Genomic DNA, 17,566 nt, shown 5'->3' on the forward strand with positions numbered 1-17,566 from the left:
ATGAGACTGCAGACTGTGAGAGCACCACTGCCCAGCCTGGAGCGTTGGGGTCACTGTGACTCCCAGCTCAACTGTATCTGACAGCAGCCCTGCTCCTGCTACTCCCTCACAGCTGGGATGGTTTTCCTGGGAAAACAATTTTTAAATAAAATGTATATAAATTAAATACACAAACATACTTTTAAAATCTGTTAATGACAGTAGCTTTTTCACTGAAATATTTAAGAAACACTTAGGTATTAAAGGAACTAATTAGTGGGTACATATTTTGGGATTTCTTTTTTTTATATTATTGGAATACTCTGATTGATGGCAATGGAGCAAAATGCAGCTGTTCTAACTATGAACTTTTTCTATATTTTAATGAAGCTTTAAACAGCGAGTCAGATTGCTGCATACGTGTTTTGAACAAAATCGTCAGTACCTGCTAGGATAAGCCTAAGATTAAGTTCCTCATAACATCTGGCCAAGAAACACAGTACAACATCCTTCAGAAAGAAAGTGCTAACCTAATGCAGTGTTTACTTTCACAGGGCATCTGATTCATAGTCCTGTCATCAAAAACTGGATATTAAAATATCAGAATTTAGATATGACTGTTTGGCTTATTTAAAATTCAGATTGAATAACATGGGAGTGTTAAAATGAGATATGCAAAGTGACTGATGTATGGGTTCCACCAAAAATTCAACAGCTGTTCCCTCAGGAGTCACATTATTTTCCAGCAGCAAGAAGAATATAATCCTTAGTAACAATGTCGATTAAAGGTTCAGCATTCTGCTCTTTCAGTTCCAGAAAAACTAATATGAAATCAAGACCGTGCTTCAGTTCTATCATGGTTATGGCATCATTAGGAGTCTGTTTATTAGTTCCAGGATCACTGACTCACATGTCCTGCTGTCTGTATCAGAACAAAGTGTGTGGCTGAGATATAAATTAATATTCTATGGCTGCTCTAAGTGAGAAACAAAGAAAATGTTATGTGGTCTAGGGCTAGAGTGACAGGGATACGCACATTAAGAACAGAATTTTTCTGGAATCTTAGATTAACAGGTAAAATTTGAAAATCTAGTTCATATTTAGTACTTGGTATGGTCTTGTTTTTGTCTCTCCCACATCTTCCCCTCCCTTTTCGAATCTAAACTAGCTCCACTTGGCTAGAATGGAAGCAAAAGTGGTGAAATATCTAATCTTGCAAGACTTCCAGCCCAGCTGTGGAGAATCAAGTAGTTTTAGACAGTTGAAATACAGTTCACAAGACCATCCACATTTTTTGGTCTTAGTCCAAGCATTGAGACACTTTGTGGTTTACTCATCAATTTTTGTGATGTATTAGAAAGTAAAGATCCTCTATCAATGTCTAAAAATGATATGAAAGTAAATATGCTCCTGACCTCTCTGTCCACAGGCAGGCATGACCCTGAATGACTTAAATAGGAGCTTCACACTGGGAATGGCTTCATGATTAGACATCTGTACTGCAAACATGATAATATATATTAATGCGTGTGTTTTCTCTCTGGAATCAATTACAAGTGAAAAAAGAAAACTGTGAGTATAACTTTCCCATGGACTTTACAGCTACTACCATTCATTTATGCGATGAAGTTCTAGAGATAAGTGTATAAGTGCAAAATTTAAAATTAATGGGAAAACAAAACTTGCACTTTTTCATCTTATATTTGAAACTAGAGGAAGAGGCAAGGGATATGAAATGCTGTTTCTTTCTTCAATTACAAAACCTTTTAGAAGGTCTAAGAGCAACACTCTTAGGCTGCCCTAGAAACAAGCTGTTAGAGATACTACTGAGCTGGTTGGAAACACTGACACGGGCTTTCCCTGACTGCTGAAGTGGAAGACATGATTTCTTTCATATTCATGATGTGCACATAAAGAAAACTTAGTACCAAGAAAGGTCATTCTTACAGGCATTATAGCTCTATGATACTGTGCAAAAGTGGCCCCAAGATTAAGTTAAAAAATTATTTCCCTTGAAGTGTCCAACTACTGCATTTAGAATGAACAAACTATTTTTTCCAGAGAGGAAACTCCTGGATAATTGTAGGCTTCTCAGATCACTGAATGGTGCAATTCCATGCTGTGTGCTTTTCCCAGCACTCTGCACAAAATCTTTCTCTTCCTCTGTGCTTCCCAGTCTGAAAGAGTTGTCTTCCTTGTTAGTCTGCTGGACGAGAACTGAATGCTGGATGGGGTTGAAAAGCAGGGAGGCAACTCTATAGCAACCAATGCTAGCTTCCCTTTAAGACTCCATCAGTCCTGCTGGATCTAGAGCAGCGAGGAGAACCTGGGGATCTGCGTTAGATTTCCCTTTATCTTGCCCTATATAACCCTTGATAAAGCTGAAGTCTTTGAGCAGAAGGATGCAATGAAAATAGCTAATCAGCATGTGAAGTGTGTTGTTCTTGATGCTTCTGGTTGCTCCTAAGCATAACAGACTTAGTCAAGTACAAGATAATAATAGCTTATTTATTTCCAAATTAATTCCTTATCTGAAAAGAACAGTTGTGAACTGGAATAGAGATGTGCAGCCAATTTCACTACTTTATCACATTTGGGAAGTCATAATTTCTCCCCACTCCCAAGTGGAGAGTAAAATCTTTCTTCTTCATTGAACATCCCAAAATGTCAGACACCTCTATGAACTTTACTAGAAAAAAATGATGCAGATATAGGACTGGCCCTGAGCTTAAAAGCTGAGTTAGATCCTAAAGTGAAAAGACAGAATGAGAAAAGAAAAGAATGAGTAGTGGATGACCATTTAAGCATAGCAGGTGGAACACATCACTTTAGAATGAAGTATTTTGGTATACAGTGGAAATACAGAACTAGAAAAAGTTTCAGAAAGGTGAATTTAAACTCAGGAAGGGTAGAAAGGTGCTTCTTTGTGTACGTCTCCATAAGTAGGCATGCACTGCCTGTCATACCCTTGACAAAAAAATTGTGCCTTTGATAAAAAGTGCTCCCAGTAAGGAACTTCATAACGCCCCACACAATTACCGTGTGGAATAGACTGTCTGAGAATTACTTGAAAGTCATGGAGATCTTTTAGAATAAGTTATATCTACCAAGAATAAAATAGATAAAATCAGTCCTCTGCTGGGATATTTGACTTCTACTGTTGTTAAGGGATTTTTTTTACTCCTTGAAGGCCTTCAATTTCACAGCTTTGTTAATTCAGAAAGCTCATGAGCAACCATAAACCCTGCCTCCAGGAAAAATCATTCATGTGTATGAGTTTCATCTCATGAGAAACCTAATATACCTGTTCACTCATTGCATGTTTACAAACCCCAGGAGCTAGCATATTGTGTAATTCAAAATTTTTATTATAGAATGATATGGAGATGTGAGAGGTTTGCATGACAGTATTTGAAGGCTGAGTAGCCGGTGCCTCCTTCCAAATCTGCTGGAGAACTGTTGTGTCCTTGCGCTGGCTTGTTTCAGACTTATATGGTCAACGCCATAGAAATAGGGCAACTTTCCATCTCTTTTATGCACACAGAGACAATGAAGTGTCTTGCATATGTTTTCTCAATTTTCATATAAGCTGTCTCCTTTTAATTATGTCGCATTGCCCCAGGCTTACATTCTGAAAACAGACTTGATCTGCTTTGCACTCTACGATTTGTCTGCACTTAGAAACCGAAGAGGGAATTCCAAGTAGCTTGTAGTGACTCAGAGATTGTTTTTCTCTGTTTCTATTTAAAACTAATTCAGAATATCATCACCAAATCTTACTAAATACAAAAGCCTGACAAGTCATAGTACGGACTTTTTGAACAACATAATAAGTTTTACTATCAATAGCAATTAAAACCATGGACAATACTAGTTTAAAAATAACCTACTCTGCTCAATAAGGTACAGCTTGTTTCACAGCTGGAAATCTTTTTTTTTTCTGTTATAAAGCATAAAGTAGATTTCTAAATATGTTTTTTCTTGCTATTAAATTTATCTTTCTTTCCACTTTAAATATGTTCATGATTGATAGATTTCTCATCCATGAGGAGATTGGAAGAACTTTTTCTTTACCACAGCTGAAATGTGATGAAGGTCAGAATTAAATTCACATAGCATAGCTCTTTGTAGTAGTTTATGTTGAAAATAAACTCAAGTGCAGTAACATAGAGCACTTAATTCTCAAAATGAAATTATATATACACAATGGATAGCTGATAATTTAATCAAAGGTTGGAAAAATGTTGAATGCTATTCACAAAGTTATTTCAGTGTTATGAGTGCAAAGATAGATGTTATTTCAATTTTTTTATTCTCAACTTTTTAGACTACGACATACTGCTAAACAGATACCAGTAGGTAAAAATAATGGTAATATATAAGATGTTTTACAAAGATGTTTGGATTGCCAGATTTTCATAATGTATTAGTACTGAATTGAAACAAGATAATTAAATGGATCAGGGAGCTAAGCCTGCGGGAAGGGAGGGAAGTCAGCACAGAACATTATTATAATTTCATTCTGCTAAAGTATTTTATGGAATCTGCAAATAAAGTTTATAAACAATGACAAATTTACTGACTGAAGGTCTCATTTTTTTAATGTATTGATTATTATTCATTTGAATATATATGAAGTGTTTACAGCTTGAACATTATCCATTAACCTGGATCATTGATTAAAATGACAAGACACTTCATAGTGATCGATCTTATTTACATAGTTGAAAGATTTATAGAATATCGAGACACAATGATGACTTAGCTGGCCTGTGATTAATACTTTGTAGTTAACCAGCTGTAAAGGGCAACACTGTTCAGTGATGACACTTTACAATGACACCTAGCACCCTCCCCTGGCTAGTAGGGGTCAGGTTTTTGTTCTATTTTTCATCCAAATCAGCTTAACGATTCTGCCTTGCATAACCAAAACGTTTGAATCTGAAAGTATAGTTTGTTTCCACATTGCATTCTTATTCTGAACTCCTCTTATATATTGCCAAGAAAATAAGACTGTGAAAACTGTTCTTTTTCTCTGGTCTGCTCTGCGAGTATGCCTGTCTATGTGATTACTTACCTCAGATTCACTGAAGATGAAACATCCAGAACTGTTAGCTTCAGCCATAGCTTTGTAATCCTTAATTAGATATACTACAGCAATTCATCCAGGAAAACGGAGAGCCTAGCCTGTGTAATTGAATTGCATATTATTTGCTTTTTATTTTCTCATGTATCATTTAATATTTTACATTAATTTCAGGTTTATCTTTTTATATATATGTATACATATAGCCATTCTATGACTCTACTATAGATGAATACATAAGACGGGACAGATGTTTTCAAGCTAATTTTAAAAGAGATTTAGGATCCATAAGGATATCTTGGAATCCTCTTGTACAATTTTAAAAATGTTTGCCAGGTTTAAATTGAGATTTTAGACTCAAATATGAATATGCAAAAAAAATTTAATTATTAATGTTCACTGCAGAAGCCAAGTGAATGTTCTAATGAAACTGCAAAATATATTTATATAGAAACTAATCAGTTTTGCAATGTAAAAAGTTTTAAAAGTTGCTTACAATGAGTAGCAATAAATTCCTAAGTAAGGCAGTCTATGAGCTCCTCGTTGTTGTACTACCTAATGGTCAAAAGTTTTATTTTATAATAGGCTATTAAACAGACCAGTATTCTCAAAAAAAAAAAAAAAAAGATTAAGGTATATAGATTACGATCTGGCACAAAGTAACACGTATTTCTGTGATGGCAGACTGAATTTTCCTTAATCTAAAATCAAAATAAAATCAAATATCTCTCTGTTTATGTATGATATTTAATTGTTTGACCAGTTCTTCAGAACTCTCCTTATAGATTTGAAAGTGAATGCATCAAGGTGCAGAAATATTACCAGTCATGTATTTTTCAAGAGCCAGTTGTAAATAACAAAGTGAACCAAATATCAGTGGAGGTGAAAAACTTGCAAGTCACTTTCCAGAAGAAATAAATTCAGGTAGTTATGACTTTTCAATGAAAAATACCAGTCCATCTCTACCGATCAATTACCTGGAAACATAGCTGTCATGTTTCTATTTTCACTTAAAAGTTATGTTCTAGCGTGCGGAAGACACTATAAGAGAGTCAATAACCTATTGGTTGTGTTGTCATCTGGGGATGTACACACAAACTTCTTGAACCTGCGTCTGTAACCCTGTGCATCTTCTTGCATCTCCTACATTCTCCTACAGTTGTGTTAATTCTAGAATGAGCTTTTATAAATGTCTCCTGTTGAAGCATTTTTTCCTGATATTAATAATTAAACGTTCAGCAGACCTGAGAATGATTGTGATTGACTTTTGGGTGGTGTAATGAGTATTTTGTTATCTTCTTTCTACATAGAATATAAGAAACTTCTTTATAAGCTCAGGAATATTGTGCCTGATAGGAAGAAAATTTCCTGTGTGGATTCAGGATTAGAGATTTAAGAAATGTGAAATTATAAGCAAATTGTTTAAATTTCTTTCTGCCTATGTTTATGAACTCATTTATTAACAGACAGAGTAGCAGTATTTCTCACATATTTGTTCTGCATAATTTGCCAGATTTAAACAGAATATCTGTCTTTTTTATCTCCTGACTTTTTCCCACCTCTGGATTTTTCTACACTGTTTGCTCTTTTTCACCTGAGTAAACCTTTTGCTTTTTCTACCTTTGAATAATTCTTTTCAAACTTGGGAAGCAGGAGGTTAATCTCAGAGTGAGCTGTATTTTCATCTTTTTTACATAAAGTAAGATTCAGACCTATTTAGCAGTCTTAGAGGATTAAAAGCTCACAAATTTGGAAACTGGTCAGAAAGTGAGCTGAATGAGGAAACAGCACAAAGTAACCCTGGATTTATCTAAACAGCTTTCTCCTTTGGAAGGATTTGATTTTGCTGGAAGTATAAATGAGAAACGTTTGAGATATCCAAGATCCCAGAGGGGCAGAAAACTACAGAATAAAACTAACATAACTTTTGACACCATTGGCAATGTCTGCAATAACAATGCCAGGAATGATTATATTTGGAGACTAAATCAAACTTCCACCACAGGAAAGACTTAGAGTTTATTGATATTGTGCTGTTACAGAATAATAGCTAAAATCTATATGATATCATACTAAGCCAAGGAATGAAGTAAAGACTTTTCTTCTAATGGTATCTGCCTATCTTTTTTCATGTGCTTTCATTTGAAGCAAATCTCATTTGTTAAATTTAAATTAATAAATTAAATAATGGGTTACTACTGCACATAATTACTTGTCATTGTATAGTAGGACAGGCACAGCCTACCTTCCTCTTAAAGGTAAAAACTACATTGTGTAATAAAACAGACTTGGTCTGTATTTCTTAAGTAGGTTCATAAGGCTCGTGCTGTATTCCTCGACTTTTGCTTTTTAGAGCTTACTTTTTTATTATTATAAATTAACGTAAGAAAGATCTTTAAAAGAGGAAGTGTCTGAAAACATTCATACATTTTGTTCTGAATTTTATCACATGGCTTGAATGTGCTTTAAGAAGACCAAACCCAACAATATCAGCATCTCTATATAGCTCAGGCTTTTCATATATTATTGTTGATGACAAGTTGATTATTGTTGATTATTATTGATGACAAGTATTTCTGATTAATTTCTCCATCACCAATTAAAAATTTTTATTGATTAAAACACATATAATGAGCAGAGGCTTTACTGCGTCTAAACCTGTCAAGTACTAACTTCTGCAGGGAAAGCTTTATTACTAACTTTCCTTTATAATACTGTAGTGAGGCCTCATTCTAGTCTTCTGTGGAGTTCTAGGAAGGTACACGAGTTATTTCTGTTCTCACTTGGCTGCCACAACACAAATCTGCAAATTAGAAGAGTCAGTAGCTTTTGAGACTACTTCTTCAGAAACAGTATCTAAAGTATAAGGTTTTGAAACATTGCTCTTAATAGCATGTTCTCTAGACACAAGTGCATCAGTAAATATTTATGGATGCTAGTTGTGTAGCATTTAAATAGTGTTTTGTAAAGAGTTTTGAACAAATAAGGTGTAAGCATTATGTTATTACAAAGGAGAGGGATTATGAATCAGAATGAGAGAGCACTGCAATGACTTAATTTGGAAGTATTTGGTGTCCATAGCTTTTCCTGCTGCAAGGTAAGAGCTTTTTTTGGCATAAACCTTTGATTAAGTGGCCAACAGAGAACTCCTATCCAGATGTCTCAGAGTTTGTGGGATATATGAAGTTATTTAAAATTTACATTGAGTTTCAATAGTATTAGTATAGCAGAAACCTTTAACTTTCTGCCTAATAAACTTTATGAGGTCACTAAGGCAGAAGATACATACTGCTGAAATTTAGTTGGTGTTTTGATTCAATTTGTGGCTTTTTTACACAGTATTGATTTTTTTAATAAGTGGTTTTAAATCAGAATAGTCTATTTAGCTAGATTTAATTTACTGTATTTCCGGGAAAATGGGATTTAATAAAATGCACCAGAACATGTGAACCACAAAGCTACTATGAAGAATATAGTGAAATAATTCTTTCACCTTTTCATTGGCTGCAGTGACTTCAGACACATCTATTCAACTGTTTCACAGACGGAGACGGGGACCAGGTAAAAACTTACTGCAAATATACCGTAATGAATAACACCAGAATAGACCAGTTATGTTTCACACAAAATGCAGTTATGCCTCACAGTGTTAGCCTATCAAACTGAACCCCTGTCCGGAAAGGTTTCTCATCTTTAGGTCATAATACCTAGAGAAAGGAAAGAAATATTTTCATTAGAGTCTATGATGGAAAATCAACTTGGAAGTCACAGACTTGGATTATTGATTCTGAAACCATAAAGTTCAGCAAAATAAGGGTTTGCAGACGAATGCCATTTTGACCTCCTTGCCTCCTGACTAGTGTCTGCACGGTTGACTCTATCTGCAATATAGAAGAAAAAAGAAAATAAAAAATAATAGGGCAGAAGTTTACTCTCTTGAAGATGATGGAAGATACATTATTATAGTGTTGCCTTCCAGCTTTGGAAGGTGTCTTAAACTTCTATTACTTCTCTCTCTAAAGTAGGAAACTTTATTGAAGTGAATCCTCTAAAAATAATAATGCTGACTTAAAAAAATTGGACTTCCCTCACAGAAGCTACTGTAACTGATGACAAAACACTGTAATGAATCAGGTTCCTATTGTACTATATGGTCCTTTTAGCAAAGTAGCAAAACTAAGTGAGAAATTTTCAACAGCAAAAGCTAATATTTTATGCTAGTATTAAAAATTAATGAAAAAAAAAAAAAAGGCAGGGGTAGTAGCTCAGGTTAGGCATACAAATCTCACTCACACTCCATGAGTGATACATCGCCCTTGGAAAATGGCATAATTTTGATGCGTACCTTTCCTCGGATGTTTTGACTTGTAGGGTAATAACAGAATAAGAAGTAATTATTTTGCTTATGTGATAAATTGAGTTCAGTTATCTAAATAACTTTTATCTTAGGAAAGTGCAGCTAAAATTTTTTGTGTACCTAACACAGAGAAACCTTACTTCTGACTTTGGGTCTCTGCAGATCAAACAATAAATTGTAGTACATGCCGTTCAGGTAGATTGGGTGGTCTCTCCACGTGCCTATACTTCAATTTTAATCAGAAAATGTCAATTCCAAGACAACAAATCTTCTTACTGAAACATTCAGACATAGGTGTGGTTTTTGTTTGTTTCTGAAACTTTCTCCAATCTATGACGGATTTATTTTATTGCATTTTTTAAGTGAGCAAGACATCAATGTATAAATTGTTAGGTCCCTTACCTAGAAGGCCAGTATTTTAAGTTCTTCTATATCCTCATTTGAACCTGACTCCTTTCACTTGCCAGGATTTATGGTAGCCAGCAGGCTGCTGGCTGCTGAAGCGGAATATGAAGCCTACTCTATATAGAGATACCAGAATAAGTCTGAAAGGGGCAGGCATACCAAATTTAGGAAGCTTTAGTGTTGCCCCTCATCAGAGTAGAAAAAAAAAATTAGTTCATGTAAATAAACCCACTTTAGACTGGGTTATTAGCTAGATCTTAATATGAGCTTTTCTCTCTGTCATTTGCTGTTGTTAAAGACTGTGGTATGGCTCATTTTCCACATTCGTCTTTTAGTAAAAGCTTTCCTCCTTCCTGAAGGATACAATATGGTCTTTAGGTTTTGATTCACAAAGCATATTTTGAGTGTCTAATAAAGACATACACTCTCCTTGTCATCTGCTGTATTTACATAGTGGCAAGTTTTTAAAGTGATGCAGAGAAAATCTGTGGCACTGGGAAACTTTCTATTCCTGAGCAGGGATTTAGTACCTGCTGACAATTTTTCTGTTAATTAAGATCCATATCTAAGCCTGAATGAACTGTTAATGTGGAACTGCTTACTCAGTATGAGAAGGGAAAAGGGAAAAAAGAGAAAGAAAAAGAATACTGTTGTATCAAAGAAAATTGCCTTTATCTATATTAGAACTGAAGTTTGTTTAAAATATGAAAAAGAAATAAGCAAATCCACTTGTATAAAATACCGTCTGACAAATATTTTTCTTCTGACAGCTAAATATTTAACTCAATGTATAAAAGCTGGCCTCCTTTCTTTGGTTGGATCTATTAGAAATTCAGTACATTTGGATTTAAAATAAATAAATAAATAAATAAACAGAAAGAAAGTGAAAAATGGACAAATATTTAGTAACATTTCAGTGGGATGACATGAAACTCACCTATCTGGATCTTTCACTTATTTAAGAGCAACAATTCTGTTGCTATCATATTTTGGATTTTTTTTGATTAATTTAAACATGGGCAAGTTGCAAAATAATTTAATTAATTGGGCCTTTTGGAACCTTTTTGGAATTGAGTTCCTATTGGAACTGTTTGATTTGATTGTACGAAACAGAATAAATGCTGACTACTGGCTTCTAAATACAGATACTACCACTAGGGGAGGACTAGCAGGACCCATCTGAAAAAAACTTTTCATTATGCCTATACTGTGGTGCAGCTGTCTTCAAGTTCCTGATCAGGTCTTGCTTGGTCTTGAGCATCTGTACTTGTGTGTTACAGCTGCAAGATTCAGTTGACTCCTCTTGCAGACCAGACACAGAGTATGATGACACATGCAAAGAGGGAGTTCGTGTCGAGGTAAAGGCAGGATCCTCATAATCCAGTGGTACAAATGCAGTACTATTGCACTCATGGACCAGACACGCCATCCTCAGTGCTCAGTAGTGTTTTTGAAGAAGTGACTCCAGCCTTTCAGGTATTTGCTCTTGCAAAAGAGGTCAGATACATAAAAAGGAATAAAGAAAGAGAAACTTGCACCAGTAATTGTTGAGAAAAGGAGAAAAAAGTATCTCAAAGTAGTGAATAATTTTTAATTAGCTAATAAGAAAATGCACGTAAATTTACTTTTCTCCGCCCCTCATTGATTCTTCCACAGTGACCATTTTCTCTATCATCTTTATTTAGAAACTTTTACTCTTCATATTTTCATCTTTTAATGACTTTACAGTATTCCTTAAGGATCTCATTATAATGGATATTGCATTTTCTTTCTCTAGTTTCTGTTCTGATTATTTGTCTGAAAATCCTCCCGTGTATGAAATTCTCAGATAACCTCAATCCTACATATTGTAGATTTAAATTAGCCGATGGAATGATTTCACTGACTACAAATGCATGGTTCAGCTTCCTGTTTTGTGATTGTTTTTATCACAGTCTCATGATGGACAAATAGAAAATATATTTTCTCATTTAGAATAAAGCTAATGTGATCACTTCAGGTGAATCCACGTTGTATGTATGTATGTACGTATGTACGTTTCTATCTATCTATCTATCTATCTATCTATCTATTTCCCTAGTCATTTACTTATTTATTTACTTATGAAAATTGATCTCTTTTTCAAATATGACATTAGCCCAAGTCATGGCTTTGGGATCTTTTAAGCAGCTGTTAAATTTCTAAGAATGAAAACCTACTTTCTGTGTTACCAGCTCTGCAGACATGCTGTGGACAATCACTTTGGGGGAAAAAAAATCCTCCAAACTGGTGAAAACCAAATCTATAGTATGCTGAGAAGTCATAACTTCACAGGATATACGCTGAAATAGCAGATGTAAGCAGTTCATGAAACACAGATAAGTAGACATATTACTCTCTTATATTGACTTCTAAAATCTTTCTTTTGATCTCCTCTTTCTGAAGTATCCCACTGACTAACAAAATAATCAGATCTCTTTAGCAGACAGTAGGATAAATTCCAAGTTGCAAATCTATTCAAACTCCACATGTACTTGTTTAACTATTCTTTTTTCCCTTCCAAGTCCATGACCTATTCTAGCAATGAGCTGTGGATTCAGATTGTAGTCATTGGTGTGTACATCTGTCTGCTACAAAACTTCATTCTATGCAACTCATTGCTTCTGGAATAAGGGCTCTCCACTTCAGCAGATGGGTAATCTCTCCGCAAAGATAAGGTACTGCTGTACCACACTCAAGTACCCCGTATTTGAAGAGGACAAAGAAACATGAATCACAGATTTAGTATTGTGCAACCAGTGTCCAACAAAATTGTTGAGTGCAATACAAAACTAATTTGTTATAGCATCCTGTGTAGATGGTATCTTGGAATTTTATGGTCTAGTATAGTCTTCATAGAAAACAAATGTATCTTTGTAAACAACAAAACTGATTTACTGTGTGAAACAGATGAAGAATTCTGAAAATATGCTGAATCTATGCAAGGGTCTAAACAGGTCTAAAACCTATTTCACTCAGTCTTTACAGCAACGTTTTACTGATAGCGTGCTTTGAATATGGGCATGTAATAATCACATAAGCATTTTACTATGCAGCTCTGGTACTGATATATTCTGCCTTTTGTAAACTAAAATGTGAAACAGATATTGCGAGTAATTTGGCTTATAAAGTTTAAAATAAAGAATTTCTAAAGAGAACAGAGAAATTGTGTATCAAAAAAAAAAAAAAAAAGAGCAAAACAATAAAGAAGGGGCAAAGAGGCCAGCTCAGCTTTCTAAGAGTTCATATTGATTTCATAAATATTTTACTATTATGCTTTAGGGAAGAAAATGGATGAAAAGACAGTCAACAGGAACAGTCCCTGGAAAAAAGACATCATTGGCTTTAAAATTCTATGAAGACTTGAAAGGCTATATTGGCTCTACAAAATAACCTCATCTGTCAACAGAGCTTGTAGGCTGCCCAGTGGCATGGATATAGCCTGTGGCGCAAGGTGTACAGAGGTTGAGTTCTTGATGCAACAGTCTTACATCAACCCAGCTTGAGTTAAGTATGACAGAAAAGGTCAGCTCAGGAACTGAGGCATAGCAGCACTTTAAAAAGGAAAGATTCACAGCGATTTTTGCAGAGGTTCTGAATAACAGATCATGTGTCTACTTCAGTATTTCTGGCTTAAATAGGGAGCTGGTATCAATGATGTGTCTCTGATATCAGGAGTGACATGTCATGTAGAGACTGGTGGTAGTCAGCAAGGGTTTGTCTTACACACCTAAAGACAGGAAACGTGTCTGAACAGCAAGGTTGATAGGGAATGTAGTCTATACATTAGCATTCTAACCAAAAGGCACTCTTGCTTTTACTCCAAAGCTAGAGCAGATGCATCTGAAATATTACATTCCCTGCTTAGGACAACTCTCTTGAAACCTCATCAGGAAAAATGTAGGGTACTTGGATGTATTAGACTTGGAGCCTCATGACCCTAATATTACAATAAAAACCATGTAATACACATCTAGATAGCCAATGGAAGTAATCTATTCCACATTTGAGTGTTTTGTTATGTTTTTAAAGGCAAAGTTTTTGGGTCAAGCTAGAGAAATAAAGAAATATCCTAGTATTTTTTCTCCAGTTTGAAACAATTTCATAGCCCTGATTTTTAAAAGACGCTAACTGGAAAGGTCTCTCAGTATATACTTCATCATAATGAGCATCTAAAACCACTTGAGAAAAATCTCATATTGGTCCTTACACTGTAAATTTCTGTTGAACTCAAATGACTAGCTGGGAAAAAGTAAAAGCTCTTGGGCTCTAAGGACTATCATAATACACATTTAATTTTTCAGATACTTCACAACCATGCCTGACTATTGATATTTCTGTTTTGTAAAATACCTGTGGTGTGAAAGACACAATAACATTAGAATCAACTTTAAGACATGTAAATGCTACTTCACTATCATTCTTTCAGTTTACCTCCTTATGTTCTCCTTACTTTCTGATAGTATATTATTTCACACAGATTTTTCTTTCACTCCAACAGGCTTTGTTTCATCTTCAAATGGTAAAATTTTGGAGAAGAGGAAAATTCTAAGGTTTAGAGCGAATATGCAAAAACATTCCTGAATTATTAATAATAGCTGTTATGGGCTTCTGGAGGGACTTGGAAAAAAAAAGCCTTTAATCCCAACTAAATAATGACATTATTGAAACAATATTACAAAAACTGTTGTAAATCTCTTTATGGCTCCTTTTCATTTAGAATAGAAGTACATTTAATGCAATTTAATTTCTAGGAGTCAATTCTGTCCTCCTAACTGTGAAGGTCTTAGCCACAAGTAGAAGCCCCTCTATGGTTCCTGTTGTAATCTAATATGTTTCAAAAATATTAATATTTACCTGTAGATCTTCATTAAAAGGGAATTAAGATAAATACCATTTAAATAAATCTAAAGCTGAATAAAAATATGACATAGTTAATTAAGTTTAAATAACCCAAGGTGAAATTAATTAATTTTTATTACTAATTCTGTTTAAGCATTCTTAAGGAGGCAGCTAACACTGGTATTGCCTTTGAATTTTAGTGATTTCAATGATTACATGGGAAAAAAATATAAATTGCTAACAGAACAAAACTTTGAGGTGGGTAGGTCTGCAGTCATAAAATGTACAGTACATATTGAAAAGCTAGTAAAGGGTATTTTGACTCTTAAGAATGTCACACATTCCTGATAATCTCACATATACATATTTTTAATTTGCAGAATATTAAAGAATCAATATAACTAGCTAAAAGCCTAGATGGAAAAGATCACAGTGGTTTTCTTTTTCCAAGAACTGGGTGACTTCAGTGATGACAACATGATGATTCCCTAGGAATGCAATATATGAGCCTGTAGTACATGAATTGTAAGGGCAGTAGATTCAGCTGTTATCTGGAAAGATTTAGTCTCATGGAAGGACAGGTGGCATCTGACCTCCCAACCTTTAACAGATTGTGCTTGAAGAGGATATTTTTCCATAGTTCCTGCCTATAGGACCTAAGTTAAAGGCATGCTGAGCTGCTGTATTACCCGATAGATAGATGCTGTTCGTATCTCCTTCTTTATCCCTTTTCGACTTAGTGTTGCAGATATTTGCAGATTATTTTCTTGCTTCAAGAGGAAATGTCTATCCACAATGACCAGGCATGGAGTATATAACCTTCACAGCAGCCCAACTTACACTATAACAAGAGGTAATACACCTCTATATATTTCAAGAGGTAATATTTTACCGAAACTATAGGAAAAGAAGCCTTCTCAAAATAGATCAGCACATAAATAAAATCAAGTCAAACATCATTACTCCAACCACTTCCAAAACAATGAAAGGATGAGAGAGAAGCACTTCTCCTAACCCCAGAGATGATTCACCCTGGAGAATACTCTAATACATGTAGTGTTGGGCTATAACCAATATCCCTGTGCTGTGCTCCTTGGCTACCAATATAGTTTAGAGCTATAAGACTTATCTGTATCTGAGAGACATGTAAAAATGTTGAATATGATGGAAGCTATTTTCTTACTCAGAAAACACACAGAGCATTACAGCTGTACTGCTAAGGAAGAAAACAGAAGGGAAAAGCAGAACAAAGTATGTGAGGCTTCTACTTCATGCTTGCTCTAATGACTTCTTTCATTTACAGATTGGCTGGGATTAGTAAATGATGAACTAGATATGAAACATCTGATGTTACATGCACAGATTTTTGATCCGATGTCTTACCTATCATGCAAAAAAAAGCCACTATAAAATCAACTATTTAAAAAACCCATATATATTAATGCAGATGATATATTAGAAGATAGGGGAAAAAAGGGTGAAGTAATGTTATTCTTTTGTTTTTCAAAACCAACACAAAATATCTATAAATGAATTGACGGCTTTTAAAGAGAGTGGGTTTTCCTTGTTAACTACTTAAAGTCTGCAGGAAGAAGAAAAATCAGTCAAAAAGAAAAAAGAGTTGCGTAGTCAGATTGCATACTGAGTCGTCTAAAGCTGTGACAAGCTGAGTATATAGAACAGGAAAAACTTCCTGCCCAGATTTTCTGGTATTTAGATATTTTCAGTGCTTTCTCAATAACTTTACATCTTTAATAATCAATCTTTAATAATCAATATTTAATTTTGCCTTTTAAATAGTTGCTGCTTACAGAGTTGAAAAAAAGATTATTCCAAAGAGAGAGAGATTTACCAGACTTAATACGCTTAAAAAGACAAGAATCTGTGAAGACTCAGAACATGGTGGTCAAACATAAAATCCTTCTATCTGCCCTCATTTATTGCACGTAATGGCTAAATGACAGTATCTGACTAATGAAAACACATTCTGTGTCATACTGAGAACAGATGAAAGGGTCAGAAACAGAAGTTACCTTGGACTGTGAGTCCATACCTACAGTAAGAGGCACCTGGTGTTCCCAGGAACACTCACTTGAGGCCAGTTGGCCAAGAATAGCCCATCATGGTGTTAACAAACTATCTTGGCATTTTAAACAGCGTAAGTGCATTCAAACTGCCTTCTGGGAATGACCTCTACAATGTTGCAGCTGTATTTGAAAACTGCAGGGAGAATAACGGCAGACACGGGCCAGAATTCTGCTACAGACTATACTATTAATTTAAAACTCCAGATGATCAGATGCCAGTGCTGGATGACCTTACTGCTTAGTATTTAATTTATTAGTACAAATGCAGCCCCTAGGTCCCTATCAACAATCCACTACTCCTAAATAATATAGGAACCTTCAGTGAGGCTAGCTATAGAGAAGAGATGCTGGGTTCATAAAGTTATTTCTATAAAACAATATGTTTGCCTGGAAAAGCAAAAGAACATGCAGATGTCAAGCATTCTGAGTCTAATTTTCAGTAAAGAAAATATATGGACACTCTGCTGTATAGGCAAAGAGTATTATATTTTTCTTTTCTCAGTTTATGCCACTTTTCTGACAATCCGAAACAATTTTTTCTATATATACTAGAAGACAAACATCTCTATAAAAAAGCCGTACATCTCATGTGCATGTATGTGAAATATTAAATGGAAACACACACACCAATTTATACATACAGCCACACTTATACTCTCTAAGTGAAAAATATCTTCTATTATTGTCAATAATTTGAGATATGTTGAATTTCTGTGTTTGGGGTTTTTTTCTGAAAATGGGAACTGACAAAATATGCACTCTTCAGTTCCTTCCAACTCCAAACATCCATGT

This window comes from Cuculus canorus, chromosome 1 (genome assembly GCF_017976375.1).
Source record: "Cuculus canorus isolate bCucCan1 chromosome 1, bCucCan1.pri, whole genome shotgun sequence".
Taxonomy (NCBI): Eukaryota; Metazoa; Chordata; class Aves; order Cuculiformes; family Cuculidae; genus Cuculus; species Cuculus canorus.